The following is a 22,681-nucleotide window of genomic DNA, read 5'->3' as shown; positions in this document are numbered from 1 at the left end:
ACTTAGCTACGTGATGCTGATACTAAATTTTACCTTATTGACTGGTACTAATATTACTAATACGTATAAATAGACTGCTACTGGTATGATTTAAATGAGCTGTTAAAGTAGCTAGGGAAACAGTGCGTGTTGTTTACAATTAATAGCAACATAATATGATTAAAAATGCGATAAAAGTAAAAAAGGTTTCCCTGCCTGTCAAAACAAAGGTTCTACGTTAAAGTGCCGTTTTGTTGTTTTTCGGCGACGATTTTTACTATTTCTTTTGTGATTGATCACATATGACCTTGCTTGTTTCCGGAGTTAGCCGTAGAAGGAGCAATCGTCCAGGTTATGCGTACTCATAGCGGTCCCCATGTCCAACTGAACCGCTGCGCCTGGCTCCATTCCCTCTATCCTCGATGGCAGGTGCCTTCGCCAATCGTCCGGCTATGACCACATTAAAGCGCCATTGTTTAGTCAGCTGAAAGGACGAGGGAAGCAGTGATGTCCTGCGACCCTTCGAAGTAGCGTTTTGCGCCGACACTGGCTCACATCATCACGTTTGAGGGACAGCATCTTCACAAATTTCACGCCCACCTCGCACTACGGTCAGCACTACTAATTCTCTTAGCTTTTCGGACTTTCAGTTCTCGGCCGACCCGGGGATCCAGGTTTAAGCAATTATATGCCACGAGAAACGGCTAAGGCACCGTCTCCATGCAGTCGAGGAAGCTACAGGAAATTTATAAGCCATTTCATCCCCCAGCTTAAGCTGTCTTTGAGACAGTCATTTGTTTAAAGGAAAAAAAAATGAAATCACGAGACCATGATATGAACCTCGTGGAGTGAAAGTGATTGAACACCCGGTCCGGGAGATTATGAGTCTGCTGGGGATCAATGGTTAAAACAAATAATAATAAAAATAATAGTAAGTGCTGATGGAAGCGTTATTCAAACCGTTTTATTTAGTGACTAATTTTACATGTAAAGTTTTTAGTTGAGTTAGGTATTCAGTTCAGAATAACTTTTCCATATGATCATGAGCACGGAAACTTATTTCAATTGAAAAAATTACCTTCTCGTATGCAAATTTTTTTTGCAAACCACAGCGTGCATCAGCAAAAGTACAATAAAATGGCCGGTAATAACGTTCGAAAACATACATACTTAGCCAAATAGTATTATATTTAGACCAGGCTTCGCTAAAAGTTTTACTCAAAGGTAACTTATCTGCTAAAATATATATTACGGAGCCTCGCCCTAACAGGAATCACTCCTACTTCGTCTTCAGGCCAGATGCACAATTAGCTAGATCGGATCTCTTTCTAGAGCCCGTAGTCTATATTATTCAGAAATTCTTTCAAAATGTTTCTTGGCTCTCGTTACGTCTCTCAGAACTAATGCGTACGATTCTATCGCAACAGTCCGTTACCATCAGAAGTATTGTCCAAACCAATCACGACTCATTCTACCTTGTTTGCCATCACTCATGAACAGAGATAACATACACAATATACAACATACACCCACCCTCTTTCGAGACATCACATCGAAGACGGCTTTATACTTCTTACATAGTCTTACCTTTATACGCAAATACGGTATACATGACGACGCAAAAGGGTTAAATAACAATCTACAACAATATTAAACCTTGTACTGGACTAAAGTTTACTGAACCAAACTTACCTCTAAGTTAACACGTGCAAATAATTACCCCGTAGCATCCTGTAGCTGGTAGAATTGTGCTGTTTCGTGAAAGAACCTGTAAAGACCCTCGGGGGTTCGGCCAATCAACGTTCAAGTAGTCAGTCTTTCATTTGTTTTAGCGAGTGGTAGTGCGGTCTAAGTCAGCTAAAAAATAAACCTTTTAAGAAAGAGGGTTTATGTGCTGGGCCCGTTCAAGGCGAGTCATTAAACCTAGGCTTGATATTCAATATTTCTTAAGTGTGCACAAACTTGTTATCCCTAAACATGTGTCTCTATATAAAGCGTACTGATCTACCTGTCAAAGTCAGCCCCCATTCCAAGACAGAAATTGGCGATTTCATGGACTCAATAACTAATATAAGCCACAACACATTAGACCCATTAATGCGGCGTCCAACTTACGCGTTAAGCATACAACTTACTTGTCGCATTATCTGATCTGCACCACAGCGGTTTTACTAATTTTACTTATTTACCCAGTCGAAGTTCTTACAGAAATGCATCAATAAATGCTCTAAATCTAGCGTCTGAAAGAAAAAGAAAAGCACTAATTTAAAACAGAACAACAAATAATGTCTTAAAGAAGCGATTTCCAATCGTTACAAGACGCTTAGCGGAGAAAATCGTGTAGACCACCATTCACTATTGGGTTCTAGACATTTAGATCGAGCAGTAATTGCATGATTTCCCTTTATTGTATACGGTCACCATCATCCCTTACCCAAACAACATACGCGTATCTATGCTGGAATAGATTAATCCAGCCACGCGTTTGGCCAGCCATGATTCTACTGCAGCTGATATCTTTCGTCATGCTACTAAAAAATCGTTGGTTTTTACCTTGCGCTTTTGTCATTTACGAGCTGCGTAGACATACAGACGTGCAGGCAGTTAGGCAAACAGTACAGGCTCATCTGAGCCAGGAGTACAGGACAAACGGGGCTAAGCCAAGGACGACAAACATGCACGTACCCCGTACGTTTCACCCCACTCCATCTTGACGCATTATGACGCACCGACTATAGGCTACTCTATGGCACGTACTTCTTTGCATGAACAACGATGAGCATTGGATTATGATCACTTGGAATCGTGCCGTTGCTGGCGTTACCGCTAGCGACTAGTGCCCGCTTTTCATTTAATGTCACTGCGAGCTATCGTAGTGATAGTATGAGAGAAATATTTTTTTTCCGCAGGATGAAACACGCTTATTGTTTTGTTACATTTCTCTGTTTTATATGACATATTTTAACACATTTGCACAAATAATCCAGGTCTTAAAAAACAGAAGGAAAATTGCAGTATAAAAGAACAACAGAAAGATCTTGCGGTACAATGGACAATAATGAGAAGACATCTGTAACAGTAAAGTAGCTTAGTGATGATATGTAAAGGGGTGATAGAGCTTTTCTCTTCTTCTTTGTCTTTAAATTACCGGTGTCTATGTACTGTAAATTTCTGTAAAATTAAGAGCAATAAGGACTTTTCGGTGCGGTTCTTTTCAGTGATGTATGTTTTTACCTTAGAAGACTTTTTCTATCGGGTATGATGTCGAATTTTACCAGCGTTGTACTCTATTGTATAATTAAACGATTATTATTTTATTTCTCCTCTATACTTGTGAGTGATCAATCCCTTCTATCGAACAGTCTATGATTAAGACCAGTAATACTGTTTTTTGCAGCGATGCCGTCCAGTCGTCTAGCAGTCACCGTTACTGTTTATATTATATACCTTCTTACCATAGCTGATACGCTAGTTGGAGCCCTGCGAACACAGCCACAGTTATACAGCTTTGAATAAAAGAAGACGGTTTTGTTTTGCCATTGTAATAATTAATTAATTTTTATTACTATGGTGGCGCTAGTCAGGGCTACAGTTTAAACTTCAAATGTGACTCAGAGAATTTTTCAAGTTAGTCGAGTGCACTTCACCAGCTTGTACGAACAAATATTTCCTTATAAACTTGTTATTGTACCTATACGCGTGTAAGAACAAAATTACTAAGAGGTACATGTAAAGAGATCTACCAAATATAGTTATATCCAGTTGAGATGATGTGTGGCGATTCCATACGACCAGAATAGCACTTTAGATAGATGACCTTAGCGAGAGGGGTAATTGCACCCTTCCTCCAACAGCGAAGGATGACACTTAATCAAGAGTCAATAAAATGTCGAATTCAGGGTTAGCAGCACTATATTAATCGTTAGAATTTCAATGAAGAGATTTCATAGACCGCAGTATGTTTACTGAAAAATCGTTAGGCCAGATAAGGAGCACTGCCTGTAATCACTCTCCCATAGACATTTACTCTCCACGGCTTCAACTGCTTACTCTGCCACGTCTATATCTCGCTGCCCCCCACCGTAGCTCTTCACGTCACGATCAATGCGTAAGTATGGAAAGGCGCTTACAACAACACGAGAAAATGCAACCCATCTGAATTTAATCGCGTCTATCGGCACCTGCCTTGTTATAGGTGCCCGTGTCCGTACGGTCGCATAACTGTACACCAGTAGCATTAGAGCTCACCGGAGCTCTTCACTCTCGTCATTAAAAATAGAGTTGTCTTTTTCGATCGACCTCCGATCTCTGGCTACGTTTCTTCCGTGTTTCGAGTTTTACGCCCAGTATCACCGTTAGACATTATATCAAACGGCTAGTTTGAAACGAAACGTGTATATGCCCGAGTTCGAATCTAGATCCTAGCGTGTTCCTAAGATAGCAGGCCAATAGTTGCCCACTAAGCGGTCACGGGGACTGGCCGTTTTCTTTCTCAGGAGTTTTTGACTAGGTAATTTTAGTGTCAAACGCTATCGGAGCTCCGTCCTTATCATCTCGTTGTGCCCAGTGCTCCACCGGCATTAACTGGGTGGCAGGTTCTTCATTAGCCTTTTGCGTGATTGCCCACCGAACGATGCGACATTCAACCGCCGAACAAACTACAGTCAGCAGGAGACAAGCAGCGACCAAATGTGGGCGATGTTCAACTGGCTTGCCACACATCGCTTCCGTTGTGTAGCTTCGCTTTGCTAGACTTCCAGGATAACAGCGAACGTCAATAAAGCCGATTCTGTACCTCTGATGCTGCCGTAGACCCGTGTTGGTTAGGTAGGTTAGTAAACCCGTACAGATGGTTAAGTATATAGCGGGTTAATGTACGTAAGTCTTCCAAGTCTCCTAGGCTTCTAACGAGTCTTCTTTTAACTCATAGTTTGGTCTCCTTTTAGCTAAGACTTCCCAGAACCTTTTTATCGGATCCCCGATGGCCCACCTGCTACGTCATCGAGCGTGTGGCCCGCGGCATACCTGAGGGTAGATACTGCAGACGGGTCTACTTTTCCTAGGTCAGGTTGGACGGAATCGAGATGCTCGGACAGCGTCTCAAGATACGGGAGATCCAAAAAAGCGTAAATAGGCGACCTAATATAAGGGCGCTTGCTCACTAAGGCTGAGCCTGATACGTACCCACGCTCTGTTCCGTCTGTAATCATCAATATCGGACGTTTTCTGTATCCAACCTGTTCCTATTCAAGCCCTTTCGCAAGCACGGCAACCTCAGTCTAATTTTGTTCCAATCAGTCGAGAAGTGTGGGTGCCGTCAGTTTTTTTTTTATAGGATCAAGCTAGGCATGAAAAGAAGGTTATCTCAATCCAACTCTTTCACCGCTCCAGCGTAGTAGTCTATAGTGTAGCATACAATTGCGGCTGGTACACCCCTATTGGAGATCCCGTTCTATCCTCTATCTTGTTGTTCGACAAGATGGCTGAGTTATGTATTGGCTAACCGGCTAGTTGTTGGCCACTAGGTAGCAAGCTGCTAGGTGATGGCTTCTGGCTGAAGACCATGCAAGGCGAAAACGAGCGGTGTCGAAGATTCCCCTGAGCATATGGCAGAAAGGGGGACCGAACCATAGGGCAACATAAATATGAACACTTTATTGACACGATGGAACGGTTGGCGGAGTCCACGTAAGGGGTTTAGGGCTAGTCGTAGTGGGCGACCCGAGTGCAAAGGTAGGCGTATGGGTAGGCGACTGACCAGTTTCCCAGTAAATGTACGGGTGTCTGAGATCAGCAAGACAACCTCAGTTGTGTACCCGCCTCGGTCTCTGCTACAACCCCCTAACTCTTGCATTGCCTAGGGCAACGGTGAAGCGTCAAGGGGCAAACTGGATCAGCGGAAGACCTAGGAAACGTCCCCTCGCCAAAGCGAGTAACCGATCTACAAAATGCCCCTACACATATTCCATTCATATTACCGTCCATGTTTCGAAGCTGCGCTAGATGTAACAAGCGGTCAAACCTTTACACCTCACAACCTCGCTAACGCAGTGCAGTTTTTCTGCCATTACAGAAAAGTAAACGCCCGTCTCGTTAAAATATAGAACACTGCATGGTATGATTAAAAAAAAAAATAATAATGTGCTTGTTTTTCTCGTTGTGGTTCAGGGCATATTCTGCATACAAATGCGCAAAACGTGCTTTCTCTGTCACTTACGTGCACGAAAAAATAATTAGCAAACACGCGCTATTCAATCATATATCCTGTCCGGTCCCAACAGCTGTACACTGAGAATAGATTTCTCATTTCATGCCATTTACAGTGGCTGTTGGATCTGAGGGGTGGTGAAGATCATGATTGTTTCTCTTAAATAGTGCTATTAAGATTTCATAAGTAATTACGGCAAAGCTGCAAGGCACTCGGCGGCCTTCCGCGTTCAATGAATGGCTGAGATTAACGCAATAAAAATCTTATAATATTGATCTACTGTATCTCACCTATGATCGCAGATTCCATTGAGGAACGAACACTTATACTATGAAATAGAAATAAGCTGAAATCTAAAGCTCAGCTATTTTTTTTTTGAACAATGGAGTTTTCATATTAGCTCACCTCGTAACCGCGTTTGTTTGGCCACGAGAATAGTATATTGTTTCCCCGCACCATATTAGAACCTAGACCTCGCTATGCTATAAATAATTGGTTCTGTGAGGAGCTCTGTTGCAAAGGATTTCGTGCCGCTTCCACAAAAAAGGTACGATCAGTCGGTGGATCTTTAGAAATTTCGCATCCTAGGAACCATGGACGAATGCGTTTTCGTACTATCCGGGAACCCGGAGCCGTTCCTTAAATAAGACTGAATACTAGATAAAGCAAACAAATAGGAACTGCGCGGGCTCGATTGAGTAAATGAGGGATCCGATGCTCCACTAAGCGAAGATGCAACTATAGTGTCAAAGGGGCCACGATACCAACAAGACAGAAGTTCTATATCTTATTGCGTTAACGTCTTCGTGATTAGAACTTTTGGGTGCAGCTAAACCTATTCCTAAGAACGGTGTGAGAATGCGCTGCTTTTAAATGAGAGATTTGGCTGCGCATAATAGAAGAAATCCTTCGTCGAAAAATTTGCCAAGGACTCTCGGAGTCGTTAAGGTGGGACTGAGTCCTATGAAATGCTTGGTGTAACATCGCATACAGATATCGACGCAACCCCGTACCCTGCATAGTTTGTCCACTTTATTAAACCTTTATCAGGCATAGTCAGTTTGTAAGAGTGCGTGAAGCTTAGCATCGGTACCAAAGCAACGCTATAGCTCTATCAAATGCAAATGTTTTTGCCTGTTTCAGGTTTTTCTGGTTAGTTTTCAGATTCAAACAAGGTAAAATTTGTTACTTGTGTTTCACCGATCCATTTTACAGCGTAACTTGATTGGTCTGATGAACATTTGTTGAAGTATATTAGTTAAAATTTAAATAGCAGCTAATCGAGTTTGGGCCAAGCCGTGTGCTACAAAGAAAAAGCAAGGCATCAAACGCCATAAGGATATCGGCTATGCCTACCAAAGGATAGATTTGGACGGTGACAAGCAAAAATGTGTACAGTCTACCGCGCAGGCCAGCAGCTGAAGTCCTACGCAAAACGAAATTACTGTTGCCAACGGTCGCATTCGAAAGATACATTGTTAAACCTCTATTTTCCAAACGGTTCTTTTAGAATAAGTCTGATTCCATTGAAGATTGAAAGTATATAATTGCCATGTGACGCTTAGGTGCGCTTCCTAGTGATGTTAGAAATTATCTATATACTTCATAACTGTTTGCGTCTCGATAAAGCTTATCAGTTCTATTCTAGTCTACAACATATGTATATGATATTACTTTGATAAGTACCAACTCAACTTCTACAACTTGAACTACAAGCAAATATGAACAGAGCCCAATGCGACATTTCACGTTTATACACCACGCATGGATACGCGTTAGTTTAATGAGATGGCATTTGTCCAGTAACAGGAACAGGTACACAAAATCCCATGTCACGCACTCTGTGATACGACAATCAGCGTTACTAAATTCACTAGTTTTTTTCAGCAAGCAGAGGATATGATACCTATTAAAAACATCGAAAGGCTCCTCTCTTTACTCTCTGTATACTCTGTAAGCTAGTTAGAAATGTCTGAAAATTCAGCCATCTCAGTCGGAGTCTTCGGTAATCGTATCAGTTTACGACTAGAAAACTGATCCTGACTATATCAGATCTCAGTCCACTTGATGCATCCAATCGGCATGTGAGCGTATTCAGATATTGTTGACTAGGCGAAGCCTGATTACGTTGTCTCGCATCAGCTAGCCAAGGTTCGTTGTCTGACCCCATGTTACCTAACGTCGACCTCCTCACGATGGACAGCTATTATGCGCCAGATACTGGGGTCGCTGCTAGGGACACATAAACACTTGGCCGCATAACAAAGACTTCTTCGCCTCAGGCTTGGTAGTAATACTTCAGCGAGATCGGACAGCGGTGGTGTATTAACCTCCATAAGAATCAGATTGTTACCATCAACCGAGAGGGTTCCTGATTGACCATGCCTAACGACGGTGTACACTTTTTCCTGTAACCTTTCCGATCTTGACCTGTATATATAGTATCTGCTTTTCCGAAAGTTTCCCTATTTCTTATTTCCTAAAACCTAGTGTATCTTTCTATTTATTATAATATTTATCAGTTTGGCGTTTATTGTGTAGAATAGACGTAATATACAGGGTTAGGCACAGAAGAGTCCACATGGTTGAGGATCCTGGCTTGCGATGTGGTTAGTAGTGTTAGAGGATTATTTTTCATGTCCGAAAATTACTTTGCAAACGACATCAGTTAACCCAAGAATTATCGTACAAGATATCATAAGAGCAGTGATTCTGAGAGCAACATTAACGCAATCTGAAACGTCTTCGAAATGAACCGCAAGGCCTTCCAGACATACGAAACGAAAGCTACAATATACTTCTATCTATAACAGCTCGCTCGCTTCGCAAGCTCTGAGCACAATCTCGTTTATGTATTAAAGGCTGTCCGACTTTGAACTACCCCAAGGTAAAGGACGGGATCATTAACGAACTCCTCGGGCGGCTCTTGCCTGCGAGTTTACACCTATCTACATCCAACCCAGTCTTGGTCATCGGTGGAAAACGTAAATTATCCCTATGATTTCCATCGGCGCGTCATCGCAGCGGTGGACAAAGCTAATATAGTCCACTAAAACCGCTATCATTTTTGTGCTATGAACAGATCTTGCAAACAACTCTGTACCTACCATCGTAACGCGTTTTACGTGACTGCCGTGAATGTAGGCATGTGGCCGAGATGATATCACTATAAGGATACTGTGATGGTCATTGTCTCACGTATACATCATCCAGCTCTGGCCGCCACCGATTCCTATATAGGTGTATAGTGAGTCCCTTATCTGGTGCCGATATACTCAACACGTGCCCAACACAAATAAGCTATTTAAGACTAACAAACACAAATACATTTCTTCTAGTGGCTAACTGCAACAGTTTTCATCAGTTAAGTGAAACGTTGTACGTAGACATAAATCTACACTATACATATGTACATACCATTAGACAAGATGAAGCTGACACTTGCCTCGTTCTCTACACTTTGCTGAGTTTCCTTTTGATGTTTCAAATCCGTCTCTGACATAGGAACTCGTCGATCAGATTCGTACAGTTCGGAGTCGTCGGCCGGTGTTTTTACTTCTAAAAAATTCTGTTGAGCCTTTTTCAAGCTGGTCGCTATTTCTGTTGTTCGACCCCGACCTCAATAGCCGGTTACAGGCGGATATCTAGGAACTTGCAATGTATTGCCAAATAGTCCGGGCAGAATGTGGCGTTTTTGGTATGTCTTGTTCCGTACGTCAAACCTACAGGGTGCCAGTGTGTATGGCCATAGCCAGTTCTTTTCTCCATTATTTGTTAGGGCCGCACCGTTTCACGTACTTTTAAGTTTAAGAACAAGCTTTTCTATCCCACCTTTTTCCACGCGAACCCTCTTGCTTTCTCTCTCTCTCTCTCTCTCTCTCTAGCTTTTCCCTTTTACGGGTGGGAACACCGGACCGACTGCGACCTGCGTTGGGGCATCACTTCCTACCGGTGACTTTTTCTCCCGTCCTCTTGCCACGTAGCGTTTTCTTCGGACTCGCCGAATATATTTGTTCGATGCTTGCGCGCTTTCTATCCGGCCCTTCCTCGCGTATGTTCGCTTAGTTGTCCGACAGAGTTTCGCGCTTTCAGTCAACGGACCCAGCGAGAACGAGGATAACGTGCGAGACGGAAAGGGGAAAAAAGCAAGAGCGAATGGTACAATAGTTGAGGAGCGAGCGGCTACGGGTGTTGGTGCTGGAAACACGATTCTGTTACTAAGATCCGTGGGAGCCTCCTCTCTTTAGCCCATTTCATTTCTACACTCCATTCGCATATGCCCCATGGCTCTGGTTCGCTCTAAATCTATATTTTTGCAATGGCTTTTGACGCAGCAGCGGCAGAAACGGCGGTCCAATCGCTCCAATCACTACCAAGGCCAGCATCGTTGCTCTAGACGTTTGTAGTATAATACAACAGCTGCTGTTTCTGCGTAACTCTACGCGTCGATCCACACTTAGCCAATGAAACGCAGCCCACCGAACTGGCTATCCGTATAGGCTTTTTCTTTTTCCTTCCCTAGACGTAAGCGAATGTGAACTTGCGCGATTGCCGCTGCCCTCTACCCGGACGATGCTCAACTGGTAAACGGCACATCGTCTTCCTTTAGCGCCTTCGTTGGGGCAGTCATCAATTCCAAAACCAGGACTAGGGCTTGTTGCTTTGTGCTGGCTTTGGTGTTAAGAAAGGAAAAATATATAGATGGAAGATAAGATCAAGAGACAGTAATGATAACGAGAAAGTCGCCAAATACCACTTGCTTTAGGCGTCCTTCGCCAAGTAAGTTGTGCAGTTCGGGAAATCAGCTCTGTTCAGTTTTCTTCAAATACAGGGATCATGTCATTCAGGGAACGGTGCCGGTTCAGCGCCGCGGCGCCTTGACCGGTAGCGCAAAGTGCAATCAGATATTGCCGTAATAATGAAAGTAGAGTACCACTGCTGCGGTTGCTTTCTTTCAATGTTCCGTTTTGCTAACGTACGTCTGTTTTGTTTTTCGGTTTCTTAAACAGGGATATGCGAAAGAGACGTACCAGCAAGGAATACAGAGTCGTCATCAACAATGTTACGCACCCATAATGCTGGGGTTTAGCTTTCGGTAAAAAGTTCTTACAGAGCCGACAGAACGAATTGAATAAGGGTTAGGGGGGCAAAGAAGAGGTTTTGCTTTTCCTCACCCTACTTCAAGTGCCTACATAAGAGCGGATTACAATATTTGCAATGGGGACGCGAGTCGATCATGTCTTGAAATTAAAAGGATAAGGGCGAAATGTATAAAGTGTTGCTGTCGAGTTAGGCAAGAGGGCTAACTGAATGACCCACGCGTGATTATTAGATGCGAACAGGTTAATAAATGCCCAGAAGTCGTAAAGCTCAACATAGATTCAAGACCTGATCAAGCAATCAGGACCCTATTCTTGCGTAGATTTCGAACTTTTCGAGCAGGAAACTGGCACCAATTTAGCTTCCGGCTTAACGCTGGCGCGTAACTTGACATCTTTGAGTGCTAGTACTCCTGAAGGGTCAGAGCCAAGACACGATCTACGTAATTAATATTGAACAAAATTGAAGAATAATTATAGTACACGACAATAATATTGCTTGAAACTTGGAGTACAATACCTAGATAAGAAAAAAACAGTAACACGACCTTTGTAGTACAACTTTTGCAGGTGATCAACAACGCTTGCTCCTATCGTTGTTTGCAAAATTCGTTTGTCTTGAAGAACAGAAAATACATAAAATAGCGCTCTAGAAGACACTGTGTTGAGCCCTTGAATAGATCATCGCATAGGTCGTTAAACGAAGTTTGATACCATGAAAACCTGTGAGGTCAGAAACTGTGAATAGTGAGAAAAACTTCAATTTTACAGCTGCCGGTGCAAGGCTGTATTTGAGTCTAGCTAACTTTAAGTTTCGTATTACTACTGACGTGCTTTAAATGTAGAGTAGTATATAAGAAACAAAAACGATGTTCTAAACTACATTCAGAAAGTCACGAAGCCTTGGGCGAAAATTTATTATTTTTAAAACGTTTTCCAATTCGCTTGGAAGCATGTGCTTTAAAGGACGCAATTGAAAACTTGCATACGAGGTTTGCCTTAGAGAGCATGTAAGGCCCATAGGATTTTCACTAAAGTTTGCCCTCCTTTAACTGTTTATTTGTTATTTCAAAGCATATATTACGAATTATATATGCGTATAGTTCAAATATGAGAAGTGCTAGTGCACAGGGGTTCGTTTTTAGAAACGTGCATGGTCTCTAATAAGAATATGCAGCTTTCGCTACACATTGTACATGTTATTGTATGATGAACATGATAACATAAAATTGTCGGTATTTATAACTATGTTGTAGCGATACGATGTTCACGGTACAATGTTTTTCGTATACTGTCTTCAGAGGACTCATTTAGAGCGTACGGGAGAATGACGTCGGTGTCAGAGACGCCGTCGGTGATGAGACATGCTGGCCGATGACCTTAGCACAGAGAAGGCTTTTCAACTTTTCCCGTCGATTTTCGATGATCCAGAGTTCCGGCTCGGCGGAGTTGAGTTTGCGCGAAGGGCAAGTCTTCCCTTTAAGGAAGAGCTTTCCAGCGAACTCCACTTGTTTCATCGATCAGCCAATATCCCACTGCTGGCAGCGACGTCGACGTCCAGTCTGTAAAGTCACAGTCCAATCTTCCTGAACGGCAAAATAAATGAGAATGACCTAGAAGCGGTAGCGCCTTCAATCATTGTATAGCCTTCCCTGAACATGTGCCTGTAAAGCCATACCGACCTGTGGCAAACCGGCTCAGAAAATTAGCTGAATAGAAGTGTCGAAAAAAATATAATGTGTCCGGTACCATGACATAAAGTACACAATGGCGGCTATTTTTAACGCGGGTACCTAGAAATGTATCTATTAATAGAGAGAGTTTGTCTGTTTGAAACTCGCTTTAGTAATGGTTTACTGTTATTCAATTTATGTTCCGATAAGCTGACAGGTGATTATTGTAAAAAGTTATTATAACGTTACGGATGTTGGCGAAATATCTCGCATTAAAAACACGAATCTCTATTTTTCGTTTAAACGACCTAAAAATAACGATCACACGACAACAACGCAGATCGACTCTTACCATGGATAAGACTACGGCTACAAAAAAGCTAGCGGTACCGGACAGACGCAGTCAGCCTATCCAGTACCTTAAGAACGTCCCTTGTTCAAGTCCGTGTTAATCATGTCCCTATTTACATGGAGCAACTTGTATTTATTTGTGCCTATATTATAGTAATGTAGGTTCCATTCGATAATGATGCTTAAGTTTCCTGGGTTGTTTTTATTCACGGTTTATTTGTAAGGTGTCCCATATGTCGCCAGAACTGCATATTCAAATAGAATTTCCGACCGGAACTCCACTTATCTAATATTATAATTACTACCCTAAAGTGTACCACTCTTCAGAGCTATGATCTGATATATATTCTGATAAATATATAAAAGATATGTTTTGGATTTTACAGCCCATGTCGTTCGAGACATTTTGTCTATATATCTATATCAGTATCAAATCAGAACAATGGTCTAACTTAATACTAGGATATGCAGTATATATAGTACTGCTATGGACCTAAAACCTAATATATGCTCTTGTACCGTAATACCTGAAAAGAGCCGGATCTTCTTGATATTGAAAACGTTGCGTGTCGAATCTTCGTAGCGATGTCCACTATCAATAAACGTGACCAAAAATTGGTTTTCCTCTTCAATGAGATTCCGCCCACATCTCGAAAGGTTCCCAGCCACTGACCACCCGTTTCGCTCTAACTCGTGTTCCACGTACACGCGATCAGCGACGATATCTAATGCTGGGCCCGTTTTGTGAAGATCTGGATCAAACAGATTTTTTTGGACAAGCTGATGATATTCCCTATTTTTGAGATAGCCCCTGATGCTAATGCGGTAGACTGTTTACCAAACAGATACTGACGACATATTGCTGAGATTGAAACATAGCACTAATGTACAGAATAAAGAAATCTTCGTCAGGCAGCTAGTTTCTACAAAGAATATCTATATTGCATGGTATAAGTTTTCTCTTCACCTCTGTTAACCTATTTTTTTTTTTATTAAAGTACCATTCATGGATGCGGCTTAATTTCTAAGGCCCCTTTTTGATAATGCTTGACGTTTTCTCGAAAGGCATACGCTGAACAATTTGAATAAGAAAACGGTAACAATAAAAAAAATAAAAATGACTAGGCATTAAATCGTTAACATAATGTATCAACATGTATATACATTCACTATAGAAGCTGCTTTTGCGTTATAATATTCTACAGATTTTTTGCTATTTTTAGCCTTTTTTGCTGGCCTCAAACCGCGAAAATAGACCGCAGCCAGTAGTCGGTTCTACGAAGGCCGAAAACCGAGATATCACAAAGGATTTAGACCTTCACGATCGAAACGCTGCAGATGATGTTTTTCTTCTCGATTTCCAGTATGATCTTTCACCTGTCTTGTTCATTTGTTTTCCTCAAAGCTTCACTAATTCTCGTCACTTCAGTCAATAGCAAGTATGATAGAAGCCAATTAGCTAACTATAAGTGGATTTCCCACCTAGCTCTTAATTCTGGAAATATTTCGTTGATCTGTCGACTTCCGCTAATACTGGACGTACGGCTTCGCCCTCATGCGAACTTTGCTTGTGTTTGTTATAAACATAAAATACAAAAACATTAGATATGAGATGGCCCTTGCACAGTTTCCTAGGAGAGTCATCCTTTAACAGCTACAACGGTATCTAAACGATTAGTTTCTCGGATTGATATAACACAAGTTTATATCATATAAGGATGAGGTTACAGCAAACAATCGAATTCACCTAACACTTTAAGGCTACTATTTTTTTAGCTATAAGGTATATAAGTTACCGTTTGCATCTTTGGCGCATATATTTTTCCTGGCATCAGTGTTTCGCGTAATGTTGATTACCACTTCACGAACTTATCCACCTCCTATCTCAGCTTGCATATCTTACAGCGTCAGCTTTCGTATGCAGTATTGTGACAGGAGACTGAGACTCCTGTTTCCTTGAATACCGCGACTTCGCTCACCGTCGGCTGTCAAAACATATCTATACATACACATATATATATATCCAGGATCTTGTGGTCACTTCCGTGTGCGACAAATGGCTAAATTAACCGGAAGGCTTACCAGAAAAACTTGTGATTGCAAGAGATTTTTTTCAAATAGAAAATTATTTTTGTTCGTCGAAAAAAAAACACCCTGACAACTAGTTCGGGTCGCAAAGGTGTTAAACTAACCCAGAATTCGATATCTCGCTAGTTGAATCCTAATAGAATTTGTCTGACAGCATCAATTATGCTTAAACGCAAGCTTTGCACTATTGGAGTTCTGTGTTGAGCTAAAGCATTGGGTCCTCGTTGATCCTTACCACGACGCATAATAGGCAAACAAATCGAATAAATACTTGAGAATTTTCTCCCCAAGAATTCCCTTCGACGAAAATAGTCCCCAAGCCGCGTCTGTCCACTTTCAATAGCATTAACGCCCTCAAAATATGGTCAGGTGTATATTGTTTGTGTTTTTACTATGGATCTTTCGTCTGGTCTAATATCGCTTATAGTATAGTGAACTGACAGCAGTTGGGATTGGACCTACTTAGTATGCTAAAAGGTGCAGACGCCCACTGTCAGCGACATGAAAAGTAGCGTGGTCGAAACGACTGATTCCGTTTCGGCTGGTTTCAATACGATTCTAGCTTTGTTATGTTTATAGTAAGTGCCCCCTTCGCGGTGGAAAAATATCTATTAGAACCAATTGAATTGAAATATGTACAATAGGGGATCCTCTTAAAGTGACGTGGCAATCCATACTACACGTTGAAAAGGTGCAGGTAGGGAAAAAAAGGTTAGGGAACGGTCATCGATATCTATATACGGGAAAAAGGCAAGCTCTTTTATTGATTCCGCAATTACCTATTACAAAAAAAGGCAACGCGTAGCATGTGTCAGTTACCTAAATGCACATTTTAATAATAAATATGTTTACTGATTGTCTGCGTGCGGACGTGAGTTCGGCAGGATTGCGATTACGTTGTTCCCATAAATTGGTTTCTCTCATAAAAAAAAATGTTATATAAATGAAGATGAACTGTTATACGACATTCATTTGTGGGAACTGCATGCATGACTGACCTGGACCGGGCTAATGGAGACACTTACCATCGTACTCAACCCAGGTAAATCCTTTGTCTGTTCCGAGCGCCACCTTCTGCACGTACAATGGCAAGCCGAGTTAAGACCTACACCTCGGAGCCAACTCGATTTGACAACTCAATATATTCTTAGTGACGATGAAGGTTTGGAGAGACATACCTTAAAATGGAAATCGTTAGCCGAGCACAATGAGCTTGGTGGAAGAATATGTCTTCCTCGGAGGAATAATTCGTTCTTTGGCCGAACAGGAACGCCCCTTGGAACATAATCCTAATGGGACCTTTGTCTAGGACCAACTGTCGGACAGAGGCGCTGCTAAACCAGGAAAAAGATCCCGCAAAATTGAGTGCAGAACTGTCGGGCACTTACTATCGCATTCAAGTAAGCATAATATATATATTCTAAATAATTTTGAATGAATAATAAATAAGGAAGAGAACTGCTGAAACAAGGACAGTCACAAGCATATACATGGTTTACATGTACTAAGTTTCAAAAAGATTACCTATTTTAAGGTACAAAAGTAGCTTTTTGTTTACGCACTCGGTCGATCAGTTGCATTTACGCGTCGTTATATTAAAATCTAGTTCGTCCTTAATTATAATTACTATAAGAATGTATTCGAGAATATGTTGTTTTTCCTACACAGTCGGCGCTACCTGCATTCATCCACCCTGCATTACACCCTTTATATAAAATCGTGTACTATTTAGTATAATAACACTCAAGTGTATCATCACTGTTCAGAGTATTTGTTATTTATAGATTTGACATGGGGTGTTTTTAAACGGTCGGGCTGTATGCATGGGGCCGGTTGTTCCAGCCAAGCAGATTTCGAGCAATATGGAAAGGCACGAGTGAAGACCTAGAACATGATCTTTTCGATGCTCTAGTTTTCACTTAAGCCATATTCTCTGTTCTACTGCAACGGCTTGGCCCTTTCCTCTACCGTTCTTTTCCAAAGTCATTTATACTAATGTTGTAATCGAGTTATTTTTTATAGCGCTTCTCATCACTTTTCAGTTTCACTTTTCATCAGTTTCCTGAATGCCGCTTGAGTAGTCAGCTTGGCTGATGGTGGTTAGTAGAGTATCCCACCCATCTACTCACAAGTGACGCCCATAGAGATTTTACTGTGTCATAGTAGATTGCTGTAGCTGCCCATAGCTATCTAGGTGGCCCTGACTGTCTTATGCAGCTGAAGAGTTTCGACACGATATTCGAATACGAACGTCAATGTAGTGAACATATTGGATGCCTTTCGACATAGATTTTTATAAAATAGGATAGGCTGCTAATGTTGGACGGGATCAGAGTGTAAGCTTGCTCTGAACTTCAAAAAATCCATAACTAATTTCTGCTAGTAGTAATCGCCCTATACTAATTGTTTTCGTGTTCAGTCAACGACACGAGTACCAGACGATGAAAAGTCCGACAGACTAGAATGTTTATCTATTATACACTTGATGAGTTTTGTCTCGGTGAAGTCCCTATTCGTCTACTAACGGAACGTTCTAGAGTTAGCGTAACAGCTTTCGCCCCGCTGCTGGGGCTATCGTGTTTCTTAATTTTTGCTTGTTTTCGTCTCTTGATTCTATCCTAATTATCTGATGTTTTATATTGACTGGCCGCGTCTTCTGTTGATTCTAAACGCGATCATTGGCCATTTGCGGAACAGTTGTATACTGTTTTATTTTGTACGTTTCTGCACAGTATTGGCATGTGTTAATAGGGAACTAATCGATCTAGCATAGCCCTTCCGTTTAGATAGTGGCTCAATCAATTCTGTTTGGCCTATGTTCTACCAACCTTATCTACATACACATCCACCAGAATAAATTACTACAATAGTCACTTGTAGCAGATGTTGCTGCTACTGCTAGCTTTTTCTGGCCATGGTACAATGGCACTCCTGAGCTCGCTTCGGTATCCCAACGTTTAGCGGACAACGTTCGAATAACACCCAGGACAGTGTGTGCCAAATCCTGAAAACCCTCTCGTCTTTCCTTTCTAATTCTATATTTCTTCTATGCATTGCCAGTAGAACCAATCTAATTTCCAACATCCTCAAGAGGCCAGAACAGCCGAGAGGTCCAGTGAATGGCCAGCTCGCATAGGGTGTGATCGTCGCACACACGCTACAATCCCGTCTGCTTGCCTAACTCTACAATGCTTATCCGATAAACAGAGAGCTCCTGCAAACCAAGTAATCGGTCTTTGTCAGTTAGGTTGCTACAGTCACAGGAACGCCTCCCCATAGGGCGCGCCGACCGAGGCTTGCCAAGTCTGAACGGAATGGTGGCTGCTGTACTCCATCTCAACATAGTGAAGGACTGACGCCGCCAAGGGCCTTTCTGGGACACCTGTGGTCAGCACTGAGCACCTTGTACCTCACGGGCAGCTCGAGGCCTCGGAAAAGCGTGACAGACCTGCACACCCGTTGTACGTAGTAGCCGGTGTAGCAGAGATTCAACAACCCGTTACTCTCTGACACATCAGCCAGTGCTCTATCTAGCACGTTTCTACCGGCCTTTCTATAATAGCGGCATCCAGTATAGATGCTGTGCACGAGAGCCCGCAAAACTGAAGGTCATAGCTACCGAAAGAAACTCAGGGTCCAGGTATTAGATTGCGCAAAATAAAAAACCGGCAAAGAACGCAGGAGTTGCCTGCGAACATACGGACGCACCTGCATCTGCCACGTTTAGAAGGGCAGCAGGTGGCCCAAAGGAAGAAAGTTAACCGAAACTAAGGGCGAAGCTGTCCCTCCACCACTCTCCCCGGGGCCTTTCCCGTGCTATTGACGAATCTGCATTGTCACATGTGCACAAGAGCTGTGATTCTGATGTGGCATCGTGCGTTTCTATGTTTCAAAAGGACAAGCCTTTTTCTAACCCCGAAACCTCCAGCGAAGCTAGTATCCTCGTCTGTCTACGAGCCAGGCATCTGCTGCAACGCTGTCATACCATTTTTGAACTGTAATAGAACCTGTAAAGGTGGCCGCGTTTAACCGAGCTGATGGCTGGCACCAACCGTCGCTAGAGAAAGCTGCGGTATTGAATTCCAAACTCTGCTGAATCGTGTGACCTGCCTCCTTCTTCCGGCTCTCCTATGCGAGGTATCGCTGACATCCTCTACCCGCTGCGTCGTATCGATATCTACCACTTAGAGGATGCGAGAAAGATAGCACGAGGCGATATAGGGGTTTGACGCTGCATTAAAACGGGACAGGGCGGATCCGCGGACTGAAAGATGAACGCCTCCTAACCTAACGGAGTCTCTATTATACGGTTGTTGCTAGGTGTAATTTAGTCTGCAGGGAGCACTCGGCACAGTAATAAGAGGATTTTGTCTATTGAAGGGAAAATGGACGCGCATTGAAGCCACAAAACGCAGATGAAAAAAGAACAGTTGTTTTTGTTTATCCTTGCTTAGAATGTCCCGAAGGAACAGTGGGTTAGCCTTAAGTGAGGGTTGCATATATGGATGTCATAGCACTATGCAATATGACTCTATAAATGGTAATGGTAATACTGACCTATGTTCGCACAAATAGCAGGGAAAACGCTCTTTGAACAATCTCACTGTTGGCTTTACGACATATTTGCCGCCCAATATGTTGTGAGCGACACATGAACTCTAATGTAAACTGATGTCGTAGCGTCATGATTTTGTAAGCGCCATTGCATCGGCGCTATTTTCGATAGAAAAAATTAAAGATGTGTACTTCATGTGTTATTCTATATTATCTTTTCTCACAGTGAATACAAAGGAAATTTAACCCAATGACAGTCTAGTCAACGTCGTTTTTATGTCTATATGTCTAAAATATATCCTTGCACACGTTTGAAACGTGCGATGAAAACTCGAACTTCTCCCTAACGGTGCGTTCTCCAGAATAGATTTCCTCAACTCTGCACATGATTGTTAAAATGTATTTTTATGGAATCAACAGATCATCACTGAAAAAGAATCATACGCATTACCAAATGCGTTTGTGTCTAAATGAAACGTGATGTATACGTTGAACATCGACGTTCCTACTTGATAAAGTAATCAAAGAAAAGATGTCACGTTTCCGGTGCATGCATTTTCTCTACAAACGTAATTCTCTTGCGTAGTTAAACTTAGTAACTAAGGTAGTTAGTTAAACTTACATATAGCAACGATGAAGAACCTCGTTTGTTTGTAAAGCTTTGCTGAACAGTTATTTGGGTGGTAGGTGGTGGAAACAACAATGGTCTTCCAGTGACAGCAGAAGGCGACAAGTACTGGCTTGTAAGCGTAAAAAACAAACATTCTCTGTTTGTAATGATTTCCAGATTAAATTAGTCCCTGTATTTCATACAGTATCGGGCAGGCTGTATAAATTATGTTTAAATAAAGTTTACATGAGAGACAAGTTCTTGGCCGATAGAACAGAACCGCCTGTTATTTTATAGGTAATACCACTTTAAAAGTAACCAAGTGCAGCTGCGGTTAAAAGCTGATAGGTCAGAGAAATGCTGGCCGTAGATACGTGTGATCTAAAAAAAAAAAGCCTGAATAAGAACGACTAATACCAGGGGTGAAATGTACGGTGTTTGGGCGCGCGCATCACAGATCGTCCATATTAAAAAAATAATTTCGCGAAAACCTTCCTCGGGCCGCGTGTAACGACTTCTGCAAGAAAATGTTTCAGTTGATCATTTGAAGGTGAAGTAGCAAATCGAGAAGGGTATAGCGCATCGGCCGCGCCTGGTATCAGGATTCGGATGAAGAACCTTAAATGCCGAAATTAAATATATACACTTCATTCTTTTACTACGGGTGCTGCACTATCTTTTTAAGGAAGAGAACGTTAACGTGCTCGAACAGTAGAAAAACTAGGCTTTAAGAATATGAAGCACGTACCACAGATAAGAGTAATTGACACTGGATTTCTAAAGTACGATCTACTTTTGAAAACTTAAAAAAAAATAAACAAAACAGTTTTCTGTTACCGTACTCTTCGCACCCATAACAAGCCTATATCAATCACGGCTACATTTGTCTTTGACGTTTCTCTAGATTCTAATCTGTAACGTATGTCTTCGCTGTGACATCCTCCAGTTCGAATGGCCATCTGTGGCGATCTTCGTTCGTTAGGTTTCATCCTTACTGTTGTTGCTGTTCATAATTGGAAGTGGGCCTTGCAGTCCGTCGTCCGTTTTTCACAGTTCATCCGTTTCAGCGTTAATGACCTTTCTCCGAGTAAATGAGTACTCCGGGGCAGGTCATTTCCTCGTCTCTCTTACTTTTTCATACAGGCTAGCTACGTCGACTGCAAAACCACCTCTCAAATCTGCGCAGCCCCACACCCTCTTCAAGGCCTGTATAGTTTCTCCTCGTTTCTTTGTGAATTTTTTTTTCCGCTGTCATTTGTCCCGTGTCTTTCTCGGTATACTCGACCAGTCGCCACTTTATCTTAGGACATAACCTAGATTATGTTTGGATACAGTAGATGATAGTATTTCTCATGATTTTATTTTGTTTACCACGAGACGCATTCAATTTCTGTCGATTCACGAAAGACATCATACGATCAATCAACATTATTCGAAAATCAGGAAATCAGCGTGTTAGATGTTGCTTGATACACTATACGAAATATAGTGAACCAATAGCATATTCACTATTTCACCCGAATTATAGCCTCGATATGTGCTAATTCTGTACACGCAGTTTGACACTGGCCGAAGGCTGGCACGTGCTCAGTTATAGTATTGCTGCTATTCTAACACAGCTCAGGCTAGTCAACCGAGGCAGAGTTCCGCAAACGCATGTTGGACAGCTATTGCAAATGTCCATCCACATCCGGTCCGCCCGATCAGCCAACAGGACCGCAGTTACTTGCTGCTGCAACTATAGTAGCATACTGCAGAGATGGTCAGAGAAAGCAGACGACAAAGGGACCACTGACAGACAATTATTGCATTGCCTGCAACTAAAACTAACAGTCTTCTTGCCGCTAGTTTATCATCAGACTAGAATCCAACAACAACAACAGCAGCAGCAGCAGCAGCAGCAAGCATGGTAACGTTACGTGAGACGCAGTTGGCTTCTAGATCTCGTTTATGGTCTATGTTATCCTTTCGCTGTGATACAGCAACCAGCTGATGGGAAAGGAAAAAGGGCGAAATATAAACATAATGGAGAAATAAGGGTGAGAAGAACGAAGGGGATAAACAAGCAGAGTGAGCGCGAAAATGTCGGTTTTCGAAAGATGATCATCATCCGGCACCA

At 42.1% G+C, this 22,681-nt stretch overlaps 3 long non-coding RNA genes across 7 annotated transcripts; 1 reads left to right on the top strand and 2 right to left on the bottom strand.

The window, feature by feature from the left end:
* Nucleotides 1-321: 321 nt before the first annotated feature.
* LOC111253139 (uncharacterized) lies at nucleotides 322-10,246 on the bottom strand. The gene is made up of 3 exons (XR_002674498.2): nucleotides 9,605-10,246; nucleotides 1,672-1,747; nucleotides 322-429 (listed from the first exon to the last, which is right to left on the bottom strand). It is a non-coding gene; the product is annotated as an uncharacterized LOC111253139 (long non-coding RNA).
* Nucleotides 10,247-12,291: 2,045 nt separating this feature from the next.
* On the bottom strand, nucleotides 12,292-15,637 carry LOC111253021 (uncharacterized). The gene is made up of 3 exons (XR_002674453.2): nucleotides 15,107-15,637; nucleotides 13,838-14,062; nucleotides 12,292-12,848 (listed from the first exon to the last, which is right to left on the bottom strand). It is a non-coding gene; the product is annotated as an uncharacterized LOC111253021 (long non-coding RNA).
* Nucleotides 15,638-15,768: 131 nt separating this feature from the next.
* LOC147755023 (uncharacterized) lies at nucleotides 15,769-20,041 on the top strand. 5 transcript variants are annotated; one of them, XR_015330010.1, is made up of 4 exons: nucleotides 15,769-15,976; nucleotides 16,275-16,440; nucleotides 16,666-16,798; nucleotides 18,459-20,041. It is a non-coding gene; the product is annotated as an uncharacterized LOC147755023 (long non-coding RNA). The 5 variants fall into 5 exon arrangements; XR_015330011.1 differs by lacking the exons at nucleotides 16,275-16,440; nucleotides 18,459-20,041 and having other exon boundaries at nucleotides 16,441-16,871; XR_015330012.1 differs by lacking the exon at nucleotides 18,459-20,041 and having other exon boundaries at nucleotides 16,283-16,871.
* The last annotated feature ends 2,640 nt before the right edge of the window (nucleotides 20,042-22,681 follow it).

The sequence above is a fragment of the Varroa destructor genome, unplaced genomic scaffold (assembly GCF_002443255.2).
Source record: "Varroa destructor unplaced genomic scaffold, Vdes_3.0 BEIS01000006.1, whole genome shotgun sequence".
Taxonomy (NCBI): Eukaryota; Metazoa; Arthropoda; class Arachnida; order Mesostigmata; family Varroidae; genus Varroa; species Varroa destructor.
This window is presented reverse-complemented; position numbering and strand designations above follow the sequence as displayed.